Source organism: Ceratotherium simum, chromosome 9 (assembly GCF_057802395.1).
Source record: "Ceratotherium simum simum isolate JZ-2026a chromosome 9, ASM5780239v1, whole genome shotgun sequence".
NCBI classification, from domain to species: domain Eukaryota; kingdom Metazoa; phylum Chordata; class Mammalia; order Perissodactyla; family Rhinocerotidae; genus Ceratotherium; species Ceratotherium simum.
Genome location: NC_141908.1, coordinates 68,949,618 through 68,963,872, shown reverse-complemented (window position 1 = coordinate 68,963,872; position 14,255 = coordinate 68,949,618). Strand labels below are relative to the sequence as shown.

General features: G+C 39.3%; 1 long non-coding RNA gene across 1 annotated transcript; it reads right to left on the bottom strand.

Moving 5' to 3' along the window:
- Positions 1-235: 235 nt before the first annotated feature.
- Positions 236-3,552, bottom strand: LOC147916330 (uncharacterized). The gene is made up of 3 exons (XR_015553118.1): positions 3,489-3,552; positions 1,701-1,791; positions 236-311 (listed from the first exon to the last, which is right to left on the bottom strand). It is a non-coding gene; the product is annotated as an uncharacterized LOC147916330 (long non-coding RNA).
- Positions 3,553-14,255: the final 10,703 nt, after the last annotated feature.

Here is a 14,255-nt window from a genome sequence, read left to right as displayed (position 1 = left end):
GATTGCACCAGTCAGAACTGCCTTCCTTCCTATAAAGCTCAGATCTCTCAAAATTTAAGCTTCCCTGAGAAAGACAATACTTTTAAGTTGTTAATTGCTTCTCAATCCTAGGTACACCATAAAATCTCCTAGGGGACTTTTCAAAAACTACCAATGTCTGGATCCCACCCCAGCCAATCAAATTAGACTATGTGAGGAAGGGGAACCCAGACGCCGTTTTTTGTTTTATTTTTTATTTTGCTTTTAAGTTTCCAGATGATCAAACATGTTGCCAGGCAAGAACTCTTGGTTTCTCAATGTTTCTAAGGGACCTAAAGGAGAAGAAAAGCAACAAGAATTATGTGAGGAGATGCCTCCAAATGTGAACATACTGGAGTCTGGAGCAGTAGAGCAGGTGGACGAGGAAGAAGTGCTGAAGGCAAATTTCCTCCTCCTCCTGACTGCCCTCAACTTGTCCTGACCCCTCTCTTATACTGAACATTTCACTTAGGATGTTTTCATCCCAAACACTTTTCCTTTGGCTGAGCCCCATCTCCTCATTCTTTGAGTGCCTATTGAGTATCAGGCACTAGGCAAAGTTCTGCCCTCATGGAATTTACATTCTAACCGGGGAGAATGACAATAAAACAATGAATTTGCATCCACTTTGTACCTCTCATTCTCATCTCTTTTCTTCTATTTGCTGGCATCTTCCAGGTCTTGGTATTACTCGGATCAGACGTCAACGGGTCTCATATTGCACGCTTTTCTATGTCATTGTGCACATGTATCACGTGTGATTTTTTAAAAGAGTATTTATAATTACACTCCACAAATCTATGTCTGAGATAGCTAACTTCCATCTCACCCTTAGAAAATTAAAGCACTTTGGTTTCAAAATGTTTCTGTCTCTAGGTTAAATGTTGAACAAGGGCAGAATCTTAAGTCACAGGACCCAAATTCAAATTGTGACTGTGCCTTACTAGCTGTGTGAACTTAGAACAGTTACTTAACCTCCCTAGGTCTCAATGTTCTCATTTGTGAGGTGAGGATAATAATATGAAAATCAAAGTTTTAAATAAGAAATATACAATCAACAAGGATCCGCACAGAGCACACCTGTAAGACCAGTGGCCAAGAGTGAACTGGCCCTTGGACTAAGACCACCCTCCCCTAGCCCTTCCACCTCCATCATCAAAAGTGAAGACGGATCTTCAGAAACCCCCTCCTCTTCACCATCAAACACGCTCTTTCACCACCATTATCTTGATATTTATCTAATTTTTTATTTATCCCCATTTATATCAGCCACCACAAAACCTCCCAGACTCCCTCTCATCTCCCACACTCCAATCCCCTCCAAGCTCTCTACATACCCTATTCTGTCATCTTCTCCCTCTCTTCCAGCAGTCCTGAAACCCATCCACTGTGCCTTCTGAAATTCATGACCATTATTTGCAAAACCCCCTTGTATTAGGGGGGGTTTGTATGAAGCAATAGATTTGCTTCATAGCAAATAACTCCAAAACTTAGTGGCTTAAAACAAAAACAATCATTCATTATGTAATGTAGTTTTGGCAGATTGGAAATTAGGTAATGGCTTGGCTAGACAGTTTTAACTTGGAGTCTCTCATGAGGCTCCAGTCAGATGTTGGCTGGGCTGCGGTCATCTGATGGTTTGACTGGGGAGGAAAGATCTGCTTCTGCTGTAGTTCACTTACATGCTGGCAAGTTAGCACTAGTTTTAGCAGGGAGGCCTCTCTTCCTCTCCTGAAGGATCTCTCCACAGGGCTGTTTGAGTGTCCTCCTGGCCTGGATGTAAGAGAGCAAGGCAGAAGCTGCAGTGCCTTTTATGACTTTGCCTCAGAAATTACATGTCATCACTTTTGCAGTATTCTCTTGATCACATAGGTCAGCCTGATCCAGTAAGGGAGAGGACTAAAAAAAGGCTTAAATACCAGGAGATGAGTATCATTGAATGTCATCTTGGTGGTTGACTGTCACACCCCTATTTTCACAGACCATTCTCTGAATATTACCTTCTTCTTTTTGCTCTCACCAAAACCTGACTTTCCCCTAAGAACACTCCACCAGCCTCCTAATTGGAGATTGCTTTTCCTTTTGTAGGGCTCAGATCTTTGAGCATGGAGATGGGTAGATGTCATCCTTGCTCCTCATTGCCTTCAGACACTTCTCCTTCCCTCTTCCCTAAAAATGCCAGCTTGAATCACCCATCATCATATATCACACACTAGTGATGCTCTGCCGTCTCCCTCATTTCTCTAGATTCTGGCTCCTGGCTCAAAGTTGTACTCTCCAAATGCTACTCCTGTCTTAATTCCTGGAGCTATGGACACACAAGTAGATCATCATGCCCACACCCTGGCTTCACAAATCCTTGAACTTCTCTTCTCTTCTCCATTGATCATGCCAACCATGCTACCACAGCCTCTAGTCCCATAGTCACAGCCCTAGACTGTGTCATTAGCAACAAATGCCTCCCTTCTTAATGTTGGTTTCATGCGTTCCACCATGTGACCACCACCTCCAATCTTTCCAGCTCTCTTCCTCTACTATCCTATCCCCAATCATCTTTCAAACTCACTAGGACCTCCAATCTGTTGATCTACCACCATTCCACTGTCCATCTCCCCTTACTGTTACCATCCCCCTCCTTACCAAGCTTCCATTCCATGACCAATCTTTATAATTGTTCCCTAGCATATACCCTTGATCCTTTTGCCTCTTTTCAGATTTATCATGCTTACTCGGAAGACTAGAATCTTAGTTAAAATCCAACTCTCTGCCTATGCCAAACCTCCACCATATAACTGAATGTGACTGGAGAAAAACATACAGTCATATTGAATGGTCTCACTTTAAATGTATGAAGGGATCCTCAAACATGCTTTTAGTGCTACCAGGATGTCATAACTTAATTTCCAAAGACAATTAGTCTTCCATTCTCCTGGACAACTTTTCACACTTTCACTCTTCTCAAATACCCCAAACTTCATTACTATCTTCACAATCCTACATCATTGAGAAAATTAAAGCAATCAGAAGAGAACTCCTACCACCATAATTACCCACCTACAAGCTCTGTGTCTACACACTCTGCCTCCATACCTACTACTATCTGTGATCCTACCCAAAGCCAGCCCTCCCTCTTAGGCACTAAATCCCATCCCCTAGAGCTTACTCAAGGATACCATTCCAGCACTCTCTACTGGACCACTTCCATTCAAATACAAATAACATGCCAATGCTACTCCCATCTTTAAAAAACATTAAAAATAATAATAATAACTTCTCTGGATCCTACTTACCTCACTGGCTATTATCTATCTCATTTTTCCCCTCCTTTTTGAACAAAAACTCCTCCAGAAAGTTATCTACAGCTGCTATCTGTATTTCCTTTCCTGCTATTCTCCATTAAAACCAATTTAGTCAGATTTTTGTCTCACTAATCCATGAAAAGCACCATTAATAATGTTCACAACACCCACCATGTGGCCCAATCCAGCAGCCCAGTCCTCTCTTTGCTTGCCTTATCAACAGCATTTGGCATAGTTGATCTCTCCCTCCTCCTTGATACACTTTCTTCACTTGAATTCCAGGCCACCACATTCTCCTGGTTTCCTCCTAACACACTGGCTGCTCCTTAATCTCCTTTGTTGGTCCTTCCCTGTCTCCTAGATTCTTTAATGTTGCAATGCCCCAGGGCTCAGTCCTTGGTCCTGTTCTCATCTCTAACTACACTGATTCCCTTGGTGATCACAGCAGTATTATGACTTTAAAATACTAGCAATATGCCGCTGGCCTCCAAATGTGTATCTCCAACTCAGGCCGCACTCACAAGATTTGTATGTCCTTGGACATAAAATAAACATCTTAAACGCAACATGCCAAAATCCAAACTCCTGATCTTACTGCCAAAACCTGCTCCCTGCTCAAGCCTCAGCTTTCTCTATCTCCATTGATGGCAACTCCACCTTCCCATTCAGCAGATGAAAAACGCTGGAGTCCCTTTTGACTTTTCTCTTGCTTTCACAGCCCACATCCAATCCAACCACAAATCCTGCTGGCTGTACTTTCAAAATATATTCAGAATCTGAATGCTTTTCACCACCTTCTCTGCTGTCATCTGATCAAAGCCATCATCTCTCTCCTGGCTACTGCAATAGCCTATTAGCAGTTCTCCACTTCCATCCTTGTCCCGTTACAAGTTACTCTCAACATGGCAGCCAGAGTGATTCTTTTTTTTTGGTGAGAAAGATTGGCCCTGGACTAACATCTGTGCCCATCTTCCTTTACTCTATATGTAGGACACCTGCCACAGCATGGCTTGATAAGCAGTGTGTAGGTCCACGCTTGGAATCCGAACCCCTGAACCCCAGGCCGCCAAAGCAGAAAGCGTGAACTTAGCCACTATGCTGGTCTCCAGAGTGATTCTTTTAAAACATTCTTATATCACACTTCTGCTCCAAGTCCCCAATTGTCTCCCCATTGGCCCAAAGTAAAGACAGTGGCTTACTAGACCTTACAGGGCTGACAACACCATCTTGCTCACCTCTCTGATCTCACCTCCAATTACTTTCCTCCTTGATCACTCAACTCTAGCCACACTGGTCCCTTCTTCTTTCTAGAACAGGGGCCAGACAAGCTCCCACCTGAGCACCTACACTTTAGCTGTTCCTTCTATGTGGTTGTTATTTCCAGCTTCGTTGACTCCCTCACCTTTTTCATGTCTTTATTCAAATACCACCATATGGAGGCTTACCTTCGTCTCCTTATTTATTACTGCAACGACACACTGCAACAACACAACTGCACATACACACACACACGCACACATCCTGCCAATCCCCACCTATTCTATTCTAATTCTTCATATTTTCTATGTCATTTGTCATATTCTAGGGTATTTAATAACTTATTTATTCTTTTATTGTCTATTCACTCTCTCTCCCTTCTCTCTATCTTCCCCTCCTATAACGCAAAACGAAAGCTCTTTGAGGGGAGAGATCTTTGTAATATTCACTGATCTATCCCAAACCTAGAACTTCATGTAACCTATTCAATAAATCAATAAACAATGTCCTCCTAGAATTTACAACCCAGAGATTTTAAGTATAGGTTCTATAGCTACTTAGTAGAAGAGCTAAAACTTGAACTCAGACATTATGAATACAAGCTCAGTGACCCTCCACTGCATTGCTCTACCTTCCGATGAGAACAACCCTTTCTCAAACCCTTGAAACACCAACATTATTTGTTAAATTTTGAGAACTTAATAAGAATAAAATATATTATTTTAATTAAGTTGTTGATTATTAAGACAGATAAACATTTTCATGCTTCTTTGCTGAATTAACTGAATTGTTGGTGTATTTTGCACCTCCAAAACTTCTGCTTTGTGGCTAAGAATGATTGCTCTCTTAGATCTCTTTACTCTCTCTTTACTACCATTACCAACAATAGCAGATGATTTTCTTTTCTAGCCCATTTTACACAAAGAAACTAAGTTTTTTTCATTTTAGGAGAGTTTGTGTGCATGCTAATGAGTATAGAACAACACAGCCAAGTTGTGCTGGACGCCTCCCCATTTCTGAGTCATTCTAGCACATCAGCATTGCAAAGCCTGCAACCCAAATTCACTCCTCAGCAAAACTGCAAATTGTTACATGTTAAGTTGCTTGAAAATAGTCAAAAGCACAAATGTTTAAGCCTCAAAACCCAATAATGTACTGTAATTGGACTCAATCATTACAACAGACACCATGAAGTAGGGGGTAGGACACAGATGAAGAAGAAAAAAGAATGGAAATCCAAAAGGCTAGGAGCTCAGTATTTAGAGTAGAAATTTTTCTGCTTTGGGCAACCCTCTACTCTTCCAGGTGGTGGCAGTAAGAAGGAAGCAAAAGTAACAATGAAAACTGTCACAGTAAAAATTTTTAAATGTTACCACCATGACCCTTATAAAGTGCATCAAAATTTACATAACTCATTAATGAGGGAACCAGCAGGATGATGAAGCTGGTTCAAAGAATATTTAGAGAACTGAGTAGTTATAGAAACTGAAGGAAGAATGTTGGAATACTGGTTGATATTCTACAAGGCGATAAAACCATGACCTTAGGGGTTATATTTTCTACTAGACAGAGACCATTTGCATCTCTACCAGGCAAAACTCTATGCATTAACATGTGACTTCACAGAATGTGGGCCCTGATAAATAGCAAATAATATGTGAAACATACAGATATTCCCCCAAAAGAATTAAGCAATTCTTGGGTGGACCTGTTAATGTTGCAGTATGACACTGAAAGGACACATAACCATCCCTTTGCTTTATTTGCCGTTTTTTTTTTTTTTTGGTGAGGAAGATTGGCCATGAGCTAATGTCTGTGCCAGTCTTTCTCTATTTTGTATGTGGGTTGCTGCCACAGCATGGCTTGATGAGTGGTGTAGGTCCGCACCCAGAATCTGAACCCATGTATCCCAGGCCACTGAAGCAGAGCGTGCCAAACTTAACCATTAGCCACCAGCCTGGCCCCACCTTATTTCCAATTTTTTGATCTTTTTTTTTTTTTTTAACAGAACTAAGGTAGAAGGACCTTCTCTTGGAGAGCTGTCATTGGAGAAGCACTCTATTCCACTACATTAGAAATGTGTCTGGGCTGTTTTGAGAGAGAAACCCCTCCCGATTCCGAACTCTAAAAAGATCCTTTCAGACCACAGCCCATTTTGGCAATACAGTGTTTTGTCTGAATAATGTATTTCTCTTATAAGCCAGAACATAATTGATTAATGCTTGAATGAATCTCATATTTCAGTTTGACTTATGAATTCTCTGTATTCAAAGAATTCATCAACTGTGTTTTAGAAATGGAAAGCACCTTAGTGAAGAGTCTTAGAGTAAAATGATGTCCAGAAAGGTTAAGCTATTTGCCCAAGGTCACATTGTGACTCTGAAATTGAGCTCATAGGGAAACAAAGTTAAAGCAAAAAAACATATGGGGCCATAACAGCTGTAGAAATTCCAACTTCCTGTGGCTGGCCCATTGATAACCGTGATCTCTAACCATCAAGTCATGTTGCTGTCAGAAAACAGGGTTTATAGCAAGGAGCTCATGTTTAAGGACTATGATGACTTTTTGACAATTAGTAATTTTCTCCAATAAGATGCACAGCAAAAGAAATAGGTTAATTTAACTGCAGAAAAAAAAAAGAAAAAGATTAAGCTTAGACCCCAAACCATTTAAATTGGCTAATCAAATTATTTCATCTTTTATAACTTGATTTTCTTCTTTTCTAATTTTTTCTTCCAAGTTTTTTTTACAAAGAGAAATCTGCCTCCTTGATAAACATTTTCATTTTAGAAAATAAAATTGTATTGCTGAAGTAATCAGGTTTTAGAAAAGAGTATATTATGAAACGAAAAAAACAAGGAAATTTGACTACTGAATAACCTTGATGGCAGATTAGAATGCATACCGTTTCTCATCTTCTTTTTAATTTTCCTTATCTACAAATTGAATTTCAAATACAAGATGGGCTGATAGTGTTGAGAGAGAGTTTTGTTACTTACTTTAAGTAAAGTATTTATGTCAGTCATGATAATTATGCTTGAGCAATAGTAGTCTTTCATCATGAATTTGTGGAATACTGGTTCTTCCTCTATCAAAATTATTCACTTAAACCCAGAGATTTGGCGTTAGAAGATGAAGCTCGATGAGTGTTCATAATTCGTTGCTAATTGCCACCTTGATTCTGCAATCCCTAAAGTTTCTCTGAACAATGGGCTTCACATAATTTTAAGTTAATTCAAATCTACATTAATTTAAAATATATGTGCATGCCATGTGGCACTTTTACATTGATGGAGACAAAGAAAAATTTTTCTGTCAGAAAAATAGGATAGCCAAACTGGAATGTCAAAGTTCTGAAAAGTTTAGGAATAGTTGCAATATCGAAAATGCCCTTTTTCAGTTATATTTCAAGTTTTAACTTCCTATTGTCTGGTAATCATCTGAAATCTTAATGGGAGGCTTAACACTTACTACCCAACCTGAACTATTCAAAATATATTTTTTATTAAAATACACTATTCGTCTAAATACACTATTCAAAGTGACCGAATAGAAATCTTTTTAAATGGAAGCTAATGATTCTTATTCCGCTTTCTCAAGGTTGTTAATAGCACCTTTTAAAACAAATGTATACAAATACAGAACAGATGTTTCAATAAAATTTGGACGACTTAAGCTGCCCAAAGCAATATTTCCTAATAGTTTTCTTAGCACGCTCAAATGATTTCATATTCTCCTACTTTGGCTAAAAGTAAATAGAAAGGAGAAGTATTACTGGTTTGACATAAGTGAGTGACCAGAGTGGGCGTCTTTCCGGCACCAACCCCAAGCTTATGACGTGACAAATCAGAGCTTTCAAGAGGCAGAGATCCTCTGTGATTGAGAAACTAGCCCCTGAAGGCTGGGGAAACTTCCGCATCTCCATTCCCCGAGAAAATGCAAGGTTTCTAATTGTTCTTAAAAATATGGTGAAAGGACAACGACTCTGACCATTTTTTTTTTTTCAGCATCTGAATTAAACGGATGTGTAGGGGTATGCCAAGGGGAAAGAGGGAGCTGAAATTCCCCAGGATCCTAAAATCCAGAAACTTGTTTTGTTCAGTGAAAGTCACAGGGTCAAAAATGTCCTTTGGCCATTGAATCATATTCCAAATCATATTCCATTCTGTATTCCAGCTGACCTTTCTTTTTTTTTCCTTTAGACCTCCTTAAAAATCACTAGAAATTTATATCTTGAGCGATATGTATCATTTTAAAAATAAAATCCCTTACTGGAACTCAGATACAAAGTCACTGAGGTCATGCTTTGACCTACTCTAGTGAATTGATAGATGGGATGACTCTCTGTGCTGCCCTTCTCTCTACTCCTTGAATCTCCTACCTCAGGTGGGTATTCACACACACTGAAATGTGAAATCAGCAATGACTTTATGCCCAGGGCATGAAAGATGCTAGCTAAATGCTACCTTAGAAGGTTTTGTTTGTCCACCAGCTTCACAGGTGGTGGGATAGAAAGGGAAAAAAAAAAATATTTTTGTTAAAGAAAAAAAGCCCCAAACTAGAAATGTCAAGGATTATCTAAACCAAAGGAGACATTCTAAAGTCCTTGGTGACATCATTGCCTTTCACCTTACTGTCAACAGACACAGTATAGTTTAAAATGGAATTTTATAAAAATATGTTTATGTAATTCTAAAAGAATGAAACGGTGCTATCTCAAGAGATAATACAATTTCCCAAGATATACATGCCCTTAGGGATTTTAGATTAGAGCATGATATGTGTCTTATATATCTAAAGCAGGGTGAAAAATGTTGTGCTTAACGATAAAATTGAGCAAATACACTGGGAACATGACATGGCCTAAAGTTATCATTTATAATGAAAATAAAAATAATCTGAGAATAAAGACTTTGAAGAAATAAGAGAAATAAATTCACAATCATGTAGACGGTCAGTGGTGAAACTGGAAATTGAACTTATTAACATATTCTATGCCCTGTTAGCGCTAAGTTTCAGAAGTCCCTATGTTTTCATACTATGTTCAATCTTTTTGTTGTTGTTTTCAATTGTTGTTTTAATGAATGGAAATATTTTATATGTGAAAGAAATGATAAAATAATGAATACAACCTACTAGAACAATATTGGTGGCATGTGTTCAAGATACAAAATAAGTCATTTAAAACGCTTAAATTACTCAAATTCTAGCTTTGAAAAAATGAGCCCACACTAAGGAAAACACGTAATCAAGTGGGACCATGTGGAAAGTGGTTAGTAGCCTTAGCCAGACGTGCAGATCTCCTTTTTCTCTTCCCAGCCTCCCAGGCTCAGTAGGTCTATGCCGTATTATTCCCTGCAAAGGACTGGTATTTTCCTTTTTATAGTTCACACGTAACAAGACCAAGCTTGAGTCTACTTGACTTTTTCTCTTCGTAAGCAGCAAATCTCCTCCAAACCAAGGCAACTCGTGTTGACTCTGGTTGTCTATTCCATGTTGGTGAGTTGTCCAAGGTTATTTTTGTAGCCATAATGAACATCCTTGATAACTTCAGAGCTCCAGCCAATATAGACAATCTTGGGAAAGCTTTTTCTAAATGAGAAGAGATACCTGCATTCTCTCAGTTTTTTATTTTAATTAAATAAACTTTTTATTTTGGAATAATTTTAAATTTACAGTAAAGTTGGAAAGAATATACAGAGAGTTTCACTGTGCCCCTTACCTATCATTAATATATTACACTACCATAGTACATTTGTCAAAGCTAAAATAAACCAATCTTGGTACATTACTATTAACTAATCTCCAGATTTATCTGGATTTTACCAGTTTTTCTAATAATACCCTCTTTCAGTTCCAAGATTTAATTCAGGGTACCATATTTTATTTACTCGTCATGTCTAGTCTCCTAGTCACCTCCAGTCTATGACAGTCTCCCAGTATATCCTGGGACAATTTTCCAGTACTTGCCAGCTTTCTCTACTGTAAAATTACTATTTCTCTCTTCCTATAGACTATTATTTAGAATTAAGTCACTAAGTTTAGCCCAACCTCAAGGTAGGGAGGGTCCCACCTCCTGAAGGGGAGAGTATCTGTATATAGAAAATGGAATTCTTTTGTAAGGAAAATTTATCTCTTCTTCATTTATTAATTAATTAATTTATTTATTCAATCATTTTATCTATATCAGTATGATCCGTTTACGTTTATTTTATACTTTGGGTTATAGTTCAATAATATTTTATGTATTTTGCTGCTCAGACGATTCCAGCTCTTTCAGGTTGGCTCCTGTGTTACTTTGACATGACCCTAAGGTCTTGTTTTCCTCTCCTAAGTTTTTGGAGCTCTTTTCTTTACACTATATTGTTTATTCATTTGGGTATCTTATCTAGTCCTTTGACTTTAAATAACATCAGTATGTTGATGACTCCTAAATTTACAGCTCTGGCTCAGACTTCTCCCTTGAACTCTAGACATTCATGCGCTTCTGCTTTGTCCTTGTCTCCACTTGTCTATGTAATGGGTATCCCTTCTCAACAAGCCCACTTGGAGCTTCTGATCTTCCTCTCCTGCTCCACTCGCTCTTCTCATCTCAGCCCACGATAATTCCATACTTTTTGTTGCTCAGGTCACACCTTACGTTCACCCATCTATCCATCCATCTACCCAGAATCTCACCACCTCGTGTCCACCACTATCACCCTGGTCCAGTCCACCATCATCTCTCTCCTGGGTTATCGCAAGAGCCTCTGCACTGGTCTCCTTACTTCTTCCACTCAAGCCATTCTCCACCCCTTTCTCACACTGCTGCCAGAGAGACCTTGTTAAACACAAGTTGGATCATGCTGCTCTTCTCCTCCAAACTCTTTGTTGGTGTCCCATCTCATGTTTAGTAATGGTTAAATTTCTTAGCCTAAGTTCTTACAGTGGCCTATAGTTCTCTATATATTTGCTGCTTTCCCCCCTCCCTGCCACATATGTTACCTGTGTACACGCACACACACACACACACAGACATATACCCTCACACTCCCAGTGTTACTCTCTGAGTCCTTCTTCTAACTGTCTCCCCGTCATTCACTCTGGGCCAGCTGCACTAGCTTCTAAGCTATTTCTCAGCCCACCAGCCATGACCCTGCCTTAGGGTATTTGCACTTACTCTTTCTTCTGCCCAAATGCCTTTTCCCCTCTTACCCACATGGCTCATTCCTTCACCTCCTTCAGATCTTTCCCCAGATATTATACTCTTAGTGAGAACTTCCCCAACAACCGTATTTAACATTTCAATCTCCCCTCTCCATCACTGCCCACCACCTTCCTACTCAACACCACTTATTCCATTTCTCTGATTTAATCTTTTCAATAGCACATTGTCAAAAACACTATATATTTTGTTCATTTATCTTTTTATTGTCTAGGTTCCTCCCCCCGAGAATGTAAGCTCCTAAAAGCAAAGTATTCCTCTCCTATGGTCATTACTGTATTCTCAGTCCCTAGAACAATCTCTGCCCTTTGTAGGAACTCAAAAATGCATGTTGAATGAAATCATTTTTTCTTGATCTTTTTTTCAGGATCCTTTTTTCCAGGATCTTAATTCAGTCATTTTAAGCTTCTGGGACTTCCTCACTTTTCCCTGGGGGCTGTATCTTTGTTCTACTTGGGCATATGTAGAGTCATGGCAGCAAAGGGAGAGGTACCTGGTCCATGGTGGTCAAAAATGATAGTGATAAGGAAGGAAGTAAATGACATGAAATGTGCATATACCCACCATGATTTTCAGTTGACTAGTCCATGAACTCTGCATCCTCCTCATCCCTGCTGTGATGTCCCTTCTGATCCTCTCACCCTCTAGCCCCAACTCCTGACACCTTCTCAGAGATCAGGAATGCTCTGCTGCCTGAGACATGTGAAGCTGCCTGCAAGCCCGTTTGTCTATGCCCACCTCAGTACTGAGCCACCATGCCAGCACCAAGCAAGCCAGTGGATTCCCAGAGAAACTGACCATCTCCTTGGGCTACATCCTCTAAAATGAATCACTGATCTTTTCCATAGCATCCTCCTAACTTTACGTGGAGTTGTGATCACTCTTCCTGTCTTGGAAGATGAGAGTGTTAAGGACATAGTCAACTTTTGAAAATTCTTTTCTTCATCTTCAGCGCAGAAAAGGGTTTTATATTTCTTCTCTGTGTGTGTTGTGGGGGGAGGTAGAGGTGGGTGGCAGTGTTCTCTCATACTTATAGTTAATGGATAAACTTTACACACAAATATTTGTTAAGACCTTTGGCTCTTGGTATTCAAAGCAAAGCTTATGGAATTCCAAAAACAAAAAATTTTTTCTTTCTCAAAAAGCCCTTGCAAATCAAAAGGACCCAGGCTTTCAAGACTTGATTCTACTATGGATTTTTCAATGTATTTAGAAATGCAAATAACATTTTCTTCTTTGCTCACTTTTCTGTGTCTGACCATGCCTGGAGCAAAGGAATGCCTGCTGAGGCCATGGAGGATGTTGACTCAGTGACGGAGTGGATGGTTGGGAGGTGGAGCAAACCAAGGGAAACAAAGTCCACCCTATTAGTTCCCAAATTTATTCTGCCACCCAGAATATTTTGCTCCAATTTGTATGAAAACTCAGAAATGCTGGCCATTTAACTTGCTTCTGAACAAAACAGCCAGATAAGGTTCCTTGTACCAGGCAAGCGTCAGGAAATGGTGCAGACCTGGCCACAGTTGACTTGCTTAAGGCCTTGACAGCCAGTAAATGCCTTCACTGATTTAGCTTAGGGAAGGATGTAGCAAGGAACATGTGACCATGCAGTAACTAAGTGCTCTGGAGTAGTGGTCTCCAGAGGGGGAATACAGTCCAGAAGTTCTAGAAAAATTAGAACTATTATTTCTACTTTATCTGAAGAAAAATAATAAAGTAGTTAAGCCTTGCTATTATTTCATATACCGGTTGACCCTGGCACCCTGCCTCATTCTGTATTTTAAATGGCCACGTGCACATTAAATTCCTAAAACGTCTTGAGAGAAGAGTGGGAGTTTCATGAAATCGACAGTGGCGCCTGCACTTGTTCATCTCCCTCAGTATATTGTAATATACTATAGTTAATTTGTGCCTGGTAGAGCAGCCAGATGCATCTGAAATTAAATTTGCTGATGTGGCTCTTCAAGAAGGAAATCAGCCTCTGGAGTAATGCAGCACCACATACAATTGTTAGAGAAAGCAACTTAAAAGTCTCAACAAATGAATAAACTCTAATGTTTCATTGGACTAGCACTGGGACCACTTCCAACTGTATTATATTATCTCGTTTTAGCTAAATTAACCCTCAACTGTTGGGCAAGTGATTTGGAGGAGCTGCTACAAAGCAAACACGGACGAAAGATGACACTAATACGATAAGTAGAAGTAAATTTTAAAATGGCAGCTGTGACACTTCTTATAGGAGAACCCTTAGCCACCAACAGATAAAAACAAGAAGAATTTAATCCAAAGGCTCCTTTCTCAGTTCATTATGTCTTGATGTCTTAGTAGTTTTTTCTTGGTACCCCAAGATAAAAAATTATTAAATATGCAATAGTTTCATTTATTAAGTAGTTAGGTCCAAAGAACTTCAGTATTTATTTCCTAACAACTTAGTAGCCACTAGAAAAAAAAATAATACACATACATTGAAAATA